General features: G+C 61.8%; 1 long non-coding RNA gene across 1 annotated transcript; it reads left to right on the forward strand.

The window, feature by feature from the left end:
* Positions 1–69: 69 nt before the first annotated feature.
* On the forward strand, positions 70–6,016 carry LOC114487251 (uncharacterized). Its single transcript, XR_003682201.1, has 3 exons — positions 70–105; positions 641–728; positions 5,017–6,016. It is a non-coding gene; the product is annotated as an uncharacterized lncRNA (long non-coding RNA).
* Positions 6,017–12,222: the final 6,206 nt, after the last annotated feature.

The following is a 12,222-nucleotide window of genomic DNA, read 5'->3' on the forward strand; positions in this document are numbered from 1 at the left end:
GATTCAGCCATAAAGAGGAATGAAATTTTTCATTGCAGCACTATTTAAAATAGCCAAGACATGGAAGCACCTAAACGTCCATCGACAGAAGGGAGGATAAAGAAGGTTGGTGCCTCTATACGGTGGAATATTACTCAGCCGTAAAAAAGAAGGAAATAGGGCTCCCCTGGTGGCGCAGTGGTTGAGAGTCCGCCTGCCGATGCGGGGGACGCGGGTTCGTGCCCCGGTCCGGGAGGATCCCACGTGCCGCGGAGCGGCTGGGCCCGTTAGCCACGGCCGCCGAGCCTGCGCGTCCGGAGCCTGTGCTCCGCAACGGGAGAGGCCGCGGCGGTGAGAGGCCCGTACCGCAAAAAAAAAAAAAAAAAAGGTCCCGTGTTATATGATCCATTTATATGAAACGTCCAGAAGAGGTAAATCCATAGGGACAGAAAACAGATGAGGGGTTGCCAGGAGCTGGGGGAGGGGAGAACAGGGAGTGAGTGCTTAATGGGGACAGGGTTTCCTTTCCGGGTGATGAGAAAGTTGCGGAACTGGGGAGACTGGTGGTTGCACAGCACTGTGCGTGCGCTGAAGGCTGCCGACGTGTACAACATAGGATGGTTCGCGTGATGTGAATTTCAGTTCACTTTTTTTAAAGCAGGAAAAGTACATCAGTGAGACCGTCGCGGCGCATTGCACGCTGGCCGTGGACACCAGCCCCGTCGGCCGCACTCCCGGGGCCCTCTGCGGTAGGTCGGGGCCGGGCCCCTGCAGCCTAGCCGCGGGCCCGGGGACGGGGGGCACGGTGGTCAGGCTCTGCCTCTGGGAGGTGGGTGCGGCCGCCCGGCAGGGCAGCGAGAGGCCAGTGGGAGGGGCCTCGGCCGTCGTCCAGAGCAGGGGCGTGCAGGTGGGTGGCCTTGGACCCCGTGAGGGCAGGTGCCGGCAGAGGTGTCTGGGTGGGGGACAGCCCGGGGGGCCGGGGCCCGCGCCACGAGGAGCCTCTGAAAACCCGCCTCTGGGTTTGGGAATGAGGGGGCTTCGGAGACCCCGCCGAGCCGCGCTCCGCGGCGCTCGGGTGCAGCCAGGTGAGCGCGGGCTGGCGCGTGTGGAGACCCTCACCCTGAGCGTCGGTGCCCCGGGGCCGCCGGGACGGGCCACCGCGAGCTTGGCGGCTTGAAACGGCACAGGCTGGTTATCCTAGGGCTGTGAAGGCGGAAGCCCTAGCGGGCCTCCCTGGGCTGGAGCCGAGGCACGGGCAGGGCTGCCTTCCGGGGGCTCCAGGGGAGAACCCCTTCCTGGCCTCTCACAGCTTCTGGAAGCGGCCGCACGCCTTGGCTCCGGCCCCTCCTCCACCTTCCCGGCCAGCGGCCCGCAGTCCTGCTCTCTCTAGGGCTCTACCTCCTGCTGTCACATCGCTACTCTGAGCCCCCTGCCGTCCCCCGCAAGGACCCTGTGACGACACCGGCCTCCCCTACGATCCTGGATCCCCCTACCTCAGGGTCCTTCGCCTAACCGCGTCTTTGCCGTGTGAGGTTCCCCATTCGAGGGTTCTGGGAGTACGGTGTGGACGCGAGAGCCAGGGCGGGGTCCCGGGTGGGATTCGGTCTGCTGGGCCCTGGCAGAACTGGGGGAAACCCCCGCTGGCCGCCGCCTCCCCTTCCTCTGTAAGAGGTAAGGACGAGGTCGTCTCCCAAGAGTGGGGCGGGCGGAGAGGGTGGCCGCACGTGCTCCCCATGGGCTCGGGGGCCTGGAGTCCCGGTCGCCTGGTGAGTGGGGCTTCCTGCTGGCACGGGGCTGGAGGAGGCCCTCGGACGGCGCCCAGCAGCCTGGGCAAGTGGACGGGGGGACATCGGCTTCCTCCTAGGGCTCAGCCTTTGCCCAGAGGGGGTGACGGGGAGCCCGCGGGTCCAGAGAGGTGAGGCTACCGGTCAGGGAGTTCCTGATGTGACAGACCCCAGGGATGGAGGGTGGTGAGGACCGGAGGGGCTGGCAGGCAGCGGGCAGCAGGGGAGTCGGGCTGGGCGTCCAAAACAGGCGCAGAACTCAAGCCTGGACGCGGGCTGAGCCAGAGGGCGGTCGGGGAGGGTCATGGCCAGGGCCGTGGGCCTGGGAGCCTGCTGGCTGGCGGCAGGAGTGGGCACAGAGGGAGCCTGAGGGCGGGGCCCGAGTGAGGGGCTGCGCGTGGCTCCAGGGGCGACACTGGTGAGCTACAGGGGTGTGGCAGACCCCAGGTCCGGAGGCAGGGCGATACCCCCAAAGCAGGGAGCGGGCAGAGGAGGAGAGGGCCTGGGGCAGCTGGCGGGGGGCTGGATCCACGCCTCCTGGTTGCTGCTAATAAGCTGCCCCCAGTGTGTGTTTGCAGGGGCGGCGCCCTACCCTCTGCATCTCTGCAGCCAGGAGCGGAGGGCATCCAGGCTGGGCATCAGTGGGTCTGCCATCCTAGGCGGAGGGCATCCAGGCTGGGCATCAGTGGGTCTGCCATCCTAGGCGGAGGGCATCCAGGCTGGGCATCAGTGGGTCTGCCATCCTAGGCGGAGGGCATCCAGGCTGGGCATCAGTGGGTCTGCCATCCTAGGCGGAGGGCATCCAGGCTGGGCATCAGTGGGTCTGCCATCCTAAGCAAAGGGGCTGAGGGCCCAGGCGCAGTAAGGCCACCTTCTGGGGCTAGAGATCTCACCTTTTGAGGTCCTCAGGGGGGTGCCAGGGGCAGCAACGGAGAGCAGGGGCCGTGCAAAACCCCTGATCTTTCTGGGCACCTGGAGGAGCCTTTTCTTTTTTTTTTTTATGGCCGCGCCGCACCACTTGCAGCATCTTAGTTCCCCAACCAGGGACTGAACCCGGGCCACGGCAGTGAGAGCACCGAGTCCTAACCACTGGACCGCCAGGGAAGCCCCAAGAAGCCTTTTCTTTTCACCTGAGTTAGGGAGTTTTAGTCATGGTTAAGTGTTTCTTGTTTGTGATGGATTTTTAGCTTCATTTGGTTTGAGTGTTTTGCTCTTTTTTAAGTTAATTCTTTTTCCAAGTGATGCACACACACAGCAAAAGGAAAAAGAAAAACGTTAAATATCAGTGCAGGACTCGTACACAAAGCTACCAGTCCCCAGCCCGCCCCTCTCCGCAGTTCGACCCCCCCAGAGGCGGCCACTGTCAACCCCTCAGGCTGATTCTTTTGATGTTTCCCCTCCAAGTGTCTCTGCTCATGCGGCCATTTCTTGATTTATTGGTTGTGGGCATTTTCCTCTGACTGCATGAGCTGGTCAGGCCAGCTCAGCCACAGGCAACCAGGAGAGCCACCAGAATAGCTCCAACAGCGTGGGGTCGGCAGTCTCCGATGAGAAGTCTGGAAGGAGGAGGCCCCAAAGCCTTGCATAGAGCACATCCCCATGGCACAGCAGGTCAGCCCCTACTCAACCTCATGATCTCAACACGGCTGCCGTGGCCCAGGCATCACCTACAGACGCAGTAGCATCAGTAAAGGGGAGGAGAGTCTCTTTGCAAATTAGGAGGAAACGCTTGCCCAGAAGCCCCCATTGTGAGGACCAGTGACCATTCACCTCTAAGATCTGGTCCAGGGTGTGGGGGGCACAGTGCCTTCCCTGAGCACACCCCAGGGAGGGTGAACGCCCCCAACCCCAGGCTAGGACGGTGAAGAGGAGGTGAGGCGGGAGGGAGTGGACATGGAAGAGGCGTCCACTGCCTCAGGCCCGCGGCCCTGGAGGGTTCCACGCCCGCACGTCCCCTTCCTTCTCTCCCAGCGCGTCCCCCTCAGGTCGCCAGCTGAGTCGGTGCCGGGTGTCACCGTCCTTGATGAGAGGGTGCACCCCGTGGCATCTGAAGTGCGTTCTGGTTACCCTTCCTGCCACAGGTAATTCTGATTTTCGGATTTAACCCCTGCCTTTTCCTCCTTTCCTTCTGTGATGTTTAATTTTATGTATGGACTTGGCTGGGCCACGGGTGCCCAGGGATTTGGTGGGACTTTCTTCTGGGTGTCTCTGGTTGAGAGTAACATCTGAACGCGTGGTCTGAGTCAAGCAGGTGCCCTCCCCTCGCGGGTGGGCCTCGTCCAGTCCTGGAGGCCTCAACAGAGCAGAAGTGAGTGATGCAGAATCCGCTCTCCCTGCCCGACGGTCTCCAGCTCGGACAGCGGTCTCCTGCCTTTGGACGCAGACTCAGGCAGGACCTCACACCTCCGGCTCCCCTGGGTCTCCAGCTGGCCGGCTGCAGACCTGAGGACTTGTCAGCCTCCATAACTGTGCGTGAGCCAATTCCTCATATTAAATGGGTATATATATCCGTCCTACTTTATACTTCTATATATAACACGTACTCACACGTGTGTTCTGTTTCTCTGGAGAAGCTGTCGCAACCGCCAAGGTCAGTGCCCCGGTTGTCCTGCAATTGGTCTGTCTTGGTGGCGGCTCCCCGGGGCCCTCCTCCTTTCGCCCTGGGCTGGTGCTTCCTCCTCCAGGACCCAGGGGTCTCCTGTCTCCCAGATGAGTTCCATCCCCGGGTCGCGGGCCCCATGCCCTCCCCTTCCCCTGGTTCCCTTCCTCATTTCGCTGGTCCACGTCCTCCTCGTCCTCGAAATGCCTCGTGAAAGCTGATCAGTGAGGACCTTCACGTGTGTGGAAATGTCACCAGCCCCTCACCCTGATGGATGCCTGACCAGATGGGTAGTTCTAGTAGGAGTGTCATTTTCCCACGACGAAGCTTCCAGCGTCAGGCTGACTGCTGGGCCGCCGTGGCTTTCTAGTCCCTGACCATTTGGGGGGAACTCCGTTCCCTCTGCAGCCATCTGGGTCCCCAGGTTCTGTGGTATCCTGGGTTTCTCAATCCTTGGCCAAGTAGGCAGAGACCATTTCAGTCTGGAAACAGGTGCCCTTCCGTTTGGGAAATCTTCGTATTGTTTCTTTGATCATTTTTTCCTTCCATTTTCTCTCTTCTGTCTAGAACTCCGGTTAGTTGGATGTTCGATTACGTGAATGAGCCCCTGATTTTCTGAACTTTCCTCTTTATTTTTGCTCTTTGTCTTTACAGGAGAGCTTCTCAGTTGTATCGTCCAGTCCATCTGTCTTTTCCATATTTCTCCCGTTGTATTTTTAACCTGATGGGGGCTGTTCTCTCTCCCGCTTCCGTGTCTTCCCCCCCAGGTATGGGTACAGTTGGGTTTTTCTGGCCCACACTCACTCTCTCTGTTTCCTTTAATTTGGGGGCTGGGGGCACCCCATCTGTGTCTGGGTGGGTGTGTTGTCAACTGGGGGGGCTGTGCTGCAAACTGTCGAACCAGCCCCCTGGTGGGGCCCCCGGGTTTCAGTGCCTGGGGGTCCTTTCTGTGGGCCTCTCGGTGTCTCTCTCCAAAGCGGAGCCCTGGGCCCCCGGCCTGGGCACAGAGCTGAGTGACCTGCGGACGCCCGGGGGTGTCTGTCTACAATCTTCCTTCTCCACCCCGCTACCCTCCATAGACTGCTGCACCAGCGTCAGCCTGTTTCATCGCTCTGGTTTGGCTTTGTTGTTGTTTTTTTTTTTGGCCTCGCTGTGCGGCACGTGGGATCTTATTTCCCTGACCAGGGATTGGACCCAGGCCCCCTGCATTGGAAGCGCAGAGTCTTAACCACTGGACCGCCAGGGAAGTCCATCATTGCTGTGGTTTTGAGTGCATCTTCATACCTGGTTCTACAGGCTTTTTTGCTTTTTTTTCCAAATTAACTTACTTATCATTGACCTTGTTTCCTTACAAGTGTTAGAACAAGTGTGACAAAACCAATGGCAGGAAGGTGAATCGGGGTGGCATCGCGTCTGCAGTCACCTGGGAGAGACTCAGGGTCTGCACGGCTCCCCGTGTGCCCAGATGGAGCAGATCTCCTCGTTTCTCGGGATCGCCTGCGTCCAGACTTCCTCTCTGCCGGCTGACCCACTCCTGCATAGTTTCCCTCCTACTGGGAACACTGCCCTGCTTTCTATCAGGATTCTGCTGGCTTACTGCCATGGCAAGGAGCGCCACTGATTTACAAACACTGAAACGTGAAATGTGTACATGCAGAAGAGAATGAAAAATGTCTTTGTATAAAGTACAGTTTAAAGAATAATAGTAAAATAGACACGCAGGAGCCAGGTCACGGAATATAGCACATTTCTGGTGCCCTGGAAGCTGCAGGGGGAGGACCCTGCCCCCGGCAAAGTAACTTCCTGCAGACGATGTAGACCGTCCACTGCCTCTCCTGAACCTGTCGGCATTCGGTGTGTGTCCCCCGAGCCATAGTCTCTCTGGTTTTGACAGACTGCTCACCTGGAGGCACCAGGAGAAGAGAAGCCGAGCAGAGCCATGGGGTCCAGGTCTGGCCTCAGCCTCCCCGAGGGTTTTTAGGAACTGTTCTGGGGCCATCAGTGGGCAGGGACACAGACGGCCCAGGGATATCCAGGCCCCGCACAGTCGGGGCATCTTGCCGGGCTGTCCTGTATTTCTGCTTCTGAACCCGCCAGGGCCGACTCCCAGTCCTCCGGCACAGGTCAGATGGGCCAAAGGAGACACTGCCGGGGAAGCCCCATCCTCAGCTACCCCCGAGGTGCCATCTCTTGCGCCACACTGTCTGACCTGGATGGCTGACAGTCCCAGGGGCACGGTTGTCCTGCAGACACCTCCCTTCAGAACCCCCTGTGCACTCACCTCCCCCCGGCTCCTGAGTTAGATGCTGGAGGTCCGTTTGCCTGGTCTGTCTATTTCTTGGTTTACTCTCATTTTGATGGAGCACATCCTTCAGTAGCTGCTTGAGACACAGTGCATGCATGGGAGATACATTTTAACACCTTGCATGTCTGAGAAGTTTGTATTAAACCCTCACGCTTGAATGATAGCTCGGGCAGGTATAGAATTCTAGGCTGGAAATCACTTTCCTCCAGCACTTCGTAGGTACTGATTCCTTGCCCACTTACCTACGGGGTGGCTGCTGTCACTTCTGAAGCCATTCTGAGGCCTCTTTGGGGACCTAATGATATATGTTCATTTGGAGAATGTCCCATTTGTACTAGAAAAGAGTGTGCCTCTTTCTATTTCGTGTGTTATCCACACAGTTCACAACTTTGCTTGTGATGCTTGAGCTGTCAGTGTCTGAGACGGGAGTTGGAGGGTTTCCATCTCCAACCACCGTTGGTGGGTCCGTTGTCACCTATTGTTTTCTGTCTTCTGAGGCTATGTTGTTTTTGTTTTTTGGGTTTTAAAAAAATATTAATTTAATTTATTTGTTTGGTTGCACCAGATCTTAGTTGCGGCAGGTGGGCTCCTTAGTTGTGGCATGTGGGATCTAGTTCCCTGGCCAGGGATCGAACCCGGGCCCCCCGCGTTGGGAGCGCAGAGTCTTAACCACTGCGCCACCAGGGAAGTCCCTGAGGTTAGGTTTTTTAGTTGCATACGTGTATGTTTTTGATCTGCTGTTTATCTCACAAATATTGGATCCAGCTGTCTCCTAATTTAAAATGGTTAAAACGATCAATTTTACGTTAGGTATAATAATCACACACACACACAAAAAAAACCAAGCAGAGGGCCTTGTTCCTCTTGACTGAGGGACCACTGGCGAGCGACCACCTCCACGAGGACCACACTCCAGTCCTGGGCCACGGAAGATGTATGGTCGGGGCAAACTCAAGACAGCCGGGAGGGAGAACCTGAGGATGAAGACATTCAAGACACACGCCAGCGGTCACGATGCGTGGGCCTCGTGGGCGGCTTCACCAGGCCGGCTGTACAAACACCTTCCGACCAGCGTCCGGGAGCCCGGAAGCCTGAGAGCTTCTCAGTGTGCTGACGGCGTTATAGCTACATTCTGGGAATACAGCCGAAGCATGAAGCGACGCCTGGGATCTGCTCAGAGCAACCAGGTTGGAGGAGGCGTGCGAGGGGGTGAGAGGGACGGGGGTGGGGCTCTAGGTGACCGGGGACGTGCAGGGCGGGCGGGCGGGAGGGGGTAGAGTGCAAACACAGCACGGGACCTCCTCTCCCCTTGCCCCACGGACCGCCCCGCCGAGTCCTCTTCTTTTTTTGTTTGCCACCCCGCGCGGCACGCGGGGTCTAGTTCCCTGACCGGGGATTGAACCCCCGCCCCGTGCGGTGGACGCGCGGAGTCTTAACCACCGGACCGCCGGGGAGGGCCCCCGAGTCCTCATCTTCGGTGACGCCAGATCCTCAGGCCTCGCGTCTCGGGAGAGTCCCCGCCTCCCCTTTTCTCCTTCTGGGCATCGCGAACCTGCTGACGGTTCCCCCTCCTTCTCCGTCCTCCGCTGTGTCGTCAGGCGGCCCTTCCTCGCCCCGAGTCCGTGCCCCTTCTCGGCTCTCTCTGAGCCCTGGCTCCCGCCTCCGGCTTCCGGGGCCCCTGCGCTTTGGGCTTCTCCGTGAAGCCCCCTCCTGGCGGTCATCCCGCCCAGAGGAGCCGGGCCCCGGGGCTGCTTTTTCCGCCTCGGCCTGGACGAGCTTGCGGAGAGCTGGTCTCCACCACAGAGCCTGCGGAGCCGGGAGAGGTGCTCGGGACCAGGCCGTGGGGGCCGCGCCCTGCCGCGCCCGCAGGGCCCACCGGGGCCTCCTACTCGCCTCCACCCATCCTAAGCCCCCAGAGCCCCCGCGCCCTCCGGCCTCAGCCCCTGCCCGTCCCCCCACCCGTGCCGCCGCTAATCTGGGGCTCAGTGCTGGGGGCAGCCCTACACCTGCACCCCCAGGTGCCCAGACTCCTCACTGGGGTCCCCCAGGATGCGGGGAGCGGGTGCCTGCTGTCCACGACCCTTACTGACGCCACCCCGGGTGCCCGTGGCGGCCCCTCGGTCGCCGGCCATTCCCCGCGTGCAGCTGAGCCGACGTGCAGGCGGCACCACACCGTGGCCCACGCACCCGGCCGGGACTCGATGTGGCCCGCGGGCGGGGGTGTGCTCACGTGAGGGCTGCCTGCCCCCGCCCAGCTTCCCCCTGGGGCACGGCACAGTCCGGACTCTCAGGCCCCCAGCCGTGGCAGGGTCTCCCCGGGACGGAGTGGCCCGTGCGGGCCAGAGACGAGCTGAGCTGGGGCCGTGGGACGGCAGCAGGCCCACTGGCCAGAGTCCCCTGGCCGGTCTCAGAGGTTGCCGGGGGTGCAGGGCACGGCTGGGGGCCCTCTGGGGAGGCAGGGGGAGTTGGGGCAGGGCCTGGGCCGGACCCCGAGGCCCACAGGCAGGCGGAGAGCGCGGCGGCGGCGTGCGGGACCCCAGCTCTGACCTCGCTCCGGCCCCCGCACAGTGCCGGCTCCTGGACGTGCACTGTCCTGTGGACGTGCCGGCGTCGCCCTGCGCCGGTGGCTGGACCGAGGCCCCACATTCCCAACCTCTAGGCGCCCCTTGGTCTCGAAGGGAAACAGCTCAGCCAGGAGCCCCGGGAACGCGCAAGCCCCACTGCAGCCGAGCCCGCCCGGAAAGCACGAGCCCGGGAACAATGCCCTTCGTGTGACAGACTTTCCCCTCTGTGGGAGAAAATAGAGTTTAATAGAATGGTGATTTCCTGCATTTGTGCCTTCGACTGAGGGGTGATTCACACAAGACCTCCCACAAAGAGGAGCTTCTAGCCAAGTCAGCCAGGGCTAGGTTCCCCAAGGGCCCTGCACCCGTTGGGGCCCCAGGGCCAGGCAAGGGTCCACCTGCCATGCTCCAAGCCCCTGCCCTCCCGAGCTTCAGCTCCAACCCCAGCAGCTTGGATATGTTCAGAGGCGCCAGAGCTGTTCAGGCGGCAGCAGGGCTGGGAGAGGACATGGGGGGCTTCCTGGAGGAGGGGACCTCAGAGTGCTAACAGCTAAGCAGGAACCAGTCGGGAGGGCCATGAGAGAGCTGCTCAGGGGACAGAGGGTCCAGGGGCAGAGCAGATGGGGCGCCACAGTGAGGGCGGGCCATGGTACTGGGTGGAGGGGAGCAGGTTCCAGGGAGGGAAAGCAGCGCAGTGCCTGGGCCTCTTCCATATTCTGGGTGAAGAGGGTGGGGTGGCCTGGGGGGGCATCCCTGGATATGGGGAAGCTTAGCGGTTAATGACCGACGAGGGACCCCAGGGACTGAGGCTGAAGGTGCCAGGCGCCCACCCGCAGGTCCTGGCTGACGCGCAGCCCTAGATGGCCCGGGTGGTCAGACCCAGAGCTCGGGATGCCTGACCTGCTCGGAGGGTGGGGACAGCATCCTGAGGGCACCCTTGGGGTCTTTCCCTTCTCGACAAGAGGTTTGCGGGCAGGGCCTCGGTGGAGGGGGTTTGACCCCTGCACCCCCCTGTGGGGCACGGGGGAGGCGCAGATCAGGGCACCAGCATCTGGGACAGAGCACTGGGCCCAGGCTCACACTGAGGCGTCCTCTGGGCCGTGTGATAAGGACGCTGTCTCCACCCGCTTCTACGCTTGAGGACAGGGCTGCCTGTCGGTCCCCCTTCCCCTTGCTTCCCAGCTCTGATGCGTCCTCCAGGGCACTCAGCCTGTCCGGCCCTCCCCTGACCTCCATGTTTCAACCTTCCTCTGTCCCCAGGGCACAGGACTCATGTGACCCACGAGCAGCCCAGCCCACGGCCCCGCCCTGTGGCCACTGGCCTCCTGGTCTCTCCTGGGGGCCCTGGCCGACCACCCTCCTGCCTTCTCCTGAGGTTTCTGCCACTGCCACACCCAAACCCCACCAAGGCCAGACCCCTCCCTGGGGCTCTGGGGCCGCTCCCGGTTCATACTTTCCTCCCCTTCAGGGCCCAAAACAGAGATGGTGGGACCCACCGCCCTGCTTTGGGGACACACGGCCCTTCTCTGCAGTCATCGATAACACCACTGCGGGGCGGGCCCGTGTGGCTGAGATGAGGCTTCACTAGGACATCCCTCTGTGAGGCTGGTGGACGGTGGCCCGGCTGCTGCCCTCCGGATGCGCGGGGCCTCGCTGCCCACGGCTGCCGCCTGCCCACGGAGGGAGAGACGGAGCGCGGCAGGGGTGCAGAGGCCCCTTCCTGCAGCCACACGGCAGCCTGAGGCCCCCTCCTGCCGGGCCTCCTGCCTCTCCTGCTCTCCCCGGGGGCAGGCACCCTGCATGGGGTCTGGCACCCCACTCCTCCGGCCCCCCACTTGATTCTTCACAGGCGTTTCCCCCCAGATCTCTTCCACATCAGCTCCCCACTTGGCCTCTCAGATGGGATCAAGTTCAAGCCACCGCCGCCTCTCCTGGACCTTGTGACCTCCAGCCAAGGAGGTCACCGCAGGCCAAGCCTCCAGGGTGGCACGGCTCCCCGCTTTCCCTGGTGGGTGCTCAGTCCCTTTGCGAACGCTCGCTGCCCTCTGTACAGCACCTACGGTGCCCTGGCACTGTGCTGGGTGTTCTCCATCTGACACCTCAAGTCTCTGCGCAAACCCCGGTGTTACAGCTGAGCTCAGAGGGGGCTGAGGCTTGCCCGAGGCTGCAGAGGGGCTCGGCCAGCAGCCCAGCACCGTGGGGACACAGCCATGGTGGGCTTTGGGTGACAACTGTCCCCTGGGCTCCTCTGGCCTCAGGCAGCCAAGACCTCTGGGACCAACTCCTCATGTTAAATCCCGCCATTTGAAATACCCGCAGTGTTTTTTTCTGGTTGGGTTGGATTGAGTCGGGGAGGGTTTTAGGGGATGGGCCACAGGGGGGTTCAGGGGAAGGAACTGCAGCAGGTTCCAGGGCACTGGGGAGAGGCGTGGGCTTGGGGGCTGGCCCAGAGAGGTCCGCGCTGCGTGGTGGGAGAGCGGGCAGACGTTGGGCCGTGTGTGCCTTGGCTGGCGTGGTGAGGATGGGGCGCCGGGCCTCTGGGGCCAGCTCCGTCTCCCATCCGCTCCCAGACCCCACTCTCAGCTGTGGGCGAGCACGTGACTCAGGCCCAGCCAGAGAGCTGCGCTGGGCTGACTGACGGGGCCTGGTGAGGGGGCAACCTTGGAGCAGAGGGCGCGACGGAAGTGGAGGCCTGGTGTGGCCCCAAGTGGACGGCCTGTCCACGATGGGCAGGACCGCCTGGCAGAGCCCAGGTGAAGGAGGGAGGGGAGGCCTGGCCCAGGTGGGGAAGCACGGGGGCCCTGTTTCCCTCACTCCCCCGCCAGGCCGCAGTCCTGCTTCCCAGCCTGGAGTCTCAGTGGGCTCCTCCTCTCCTTCTATAGGGGAGCGGTCAGGGCTGGGTTTCCCCCCTCTGGAACTCGAGTCCTGCCTGATGCTGTTCTTAAGCTCTTCAGGCCTGCAACCCCTGCCAGGGATCAGAGGAAGAGCCCA

This window comes from Physeter macrocephalus, chromosome 11 (genome assembly GCF_002837175.3).
Source record: "Physeter macrocephalus isolate SW-GA chromosome 11, ASM283717v5, whole genome shotgun sequence".
In the NCBI taxonomy this organism is placed as follows: domain Eukaryota; kingdom Metazoa; phylum Chordata; class Mammalia; order Artiodactyla; family Physeteridae; genus Physeter; species Physeter macrocephalus.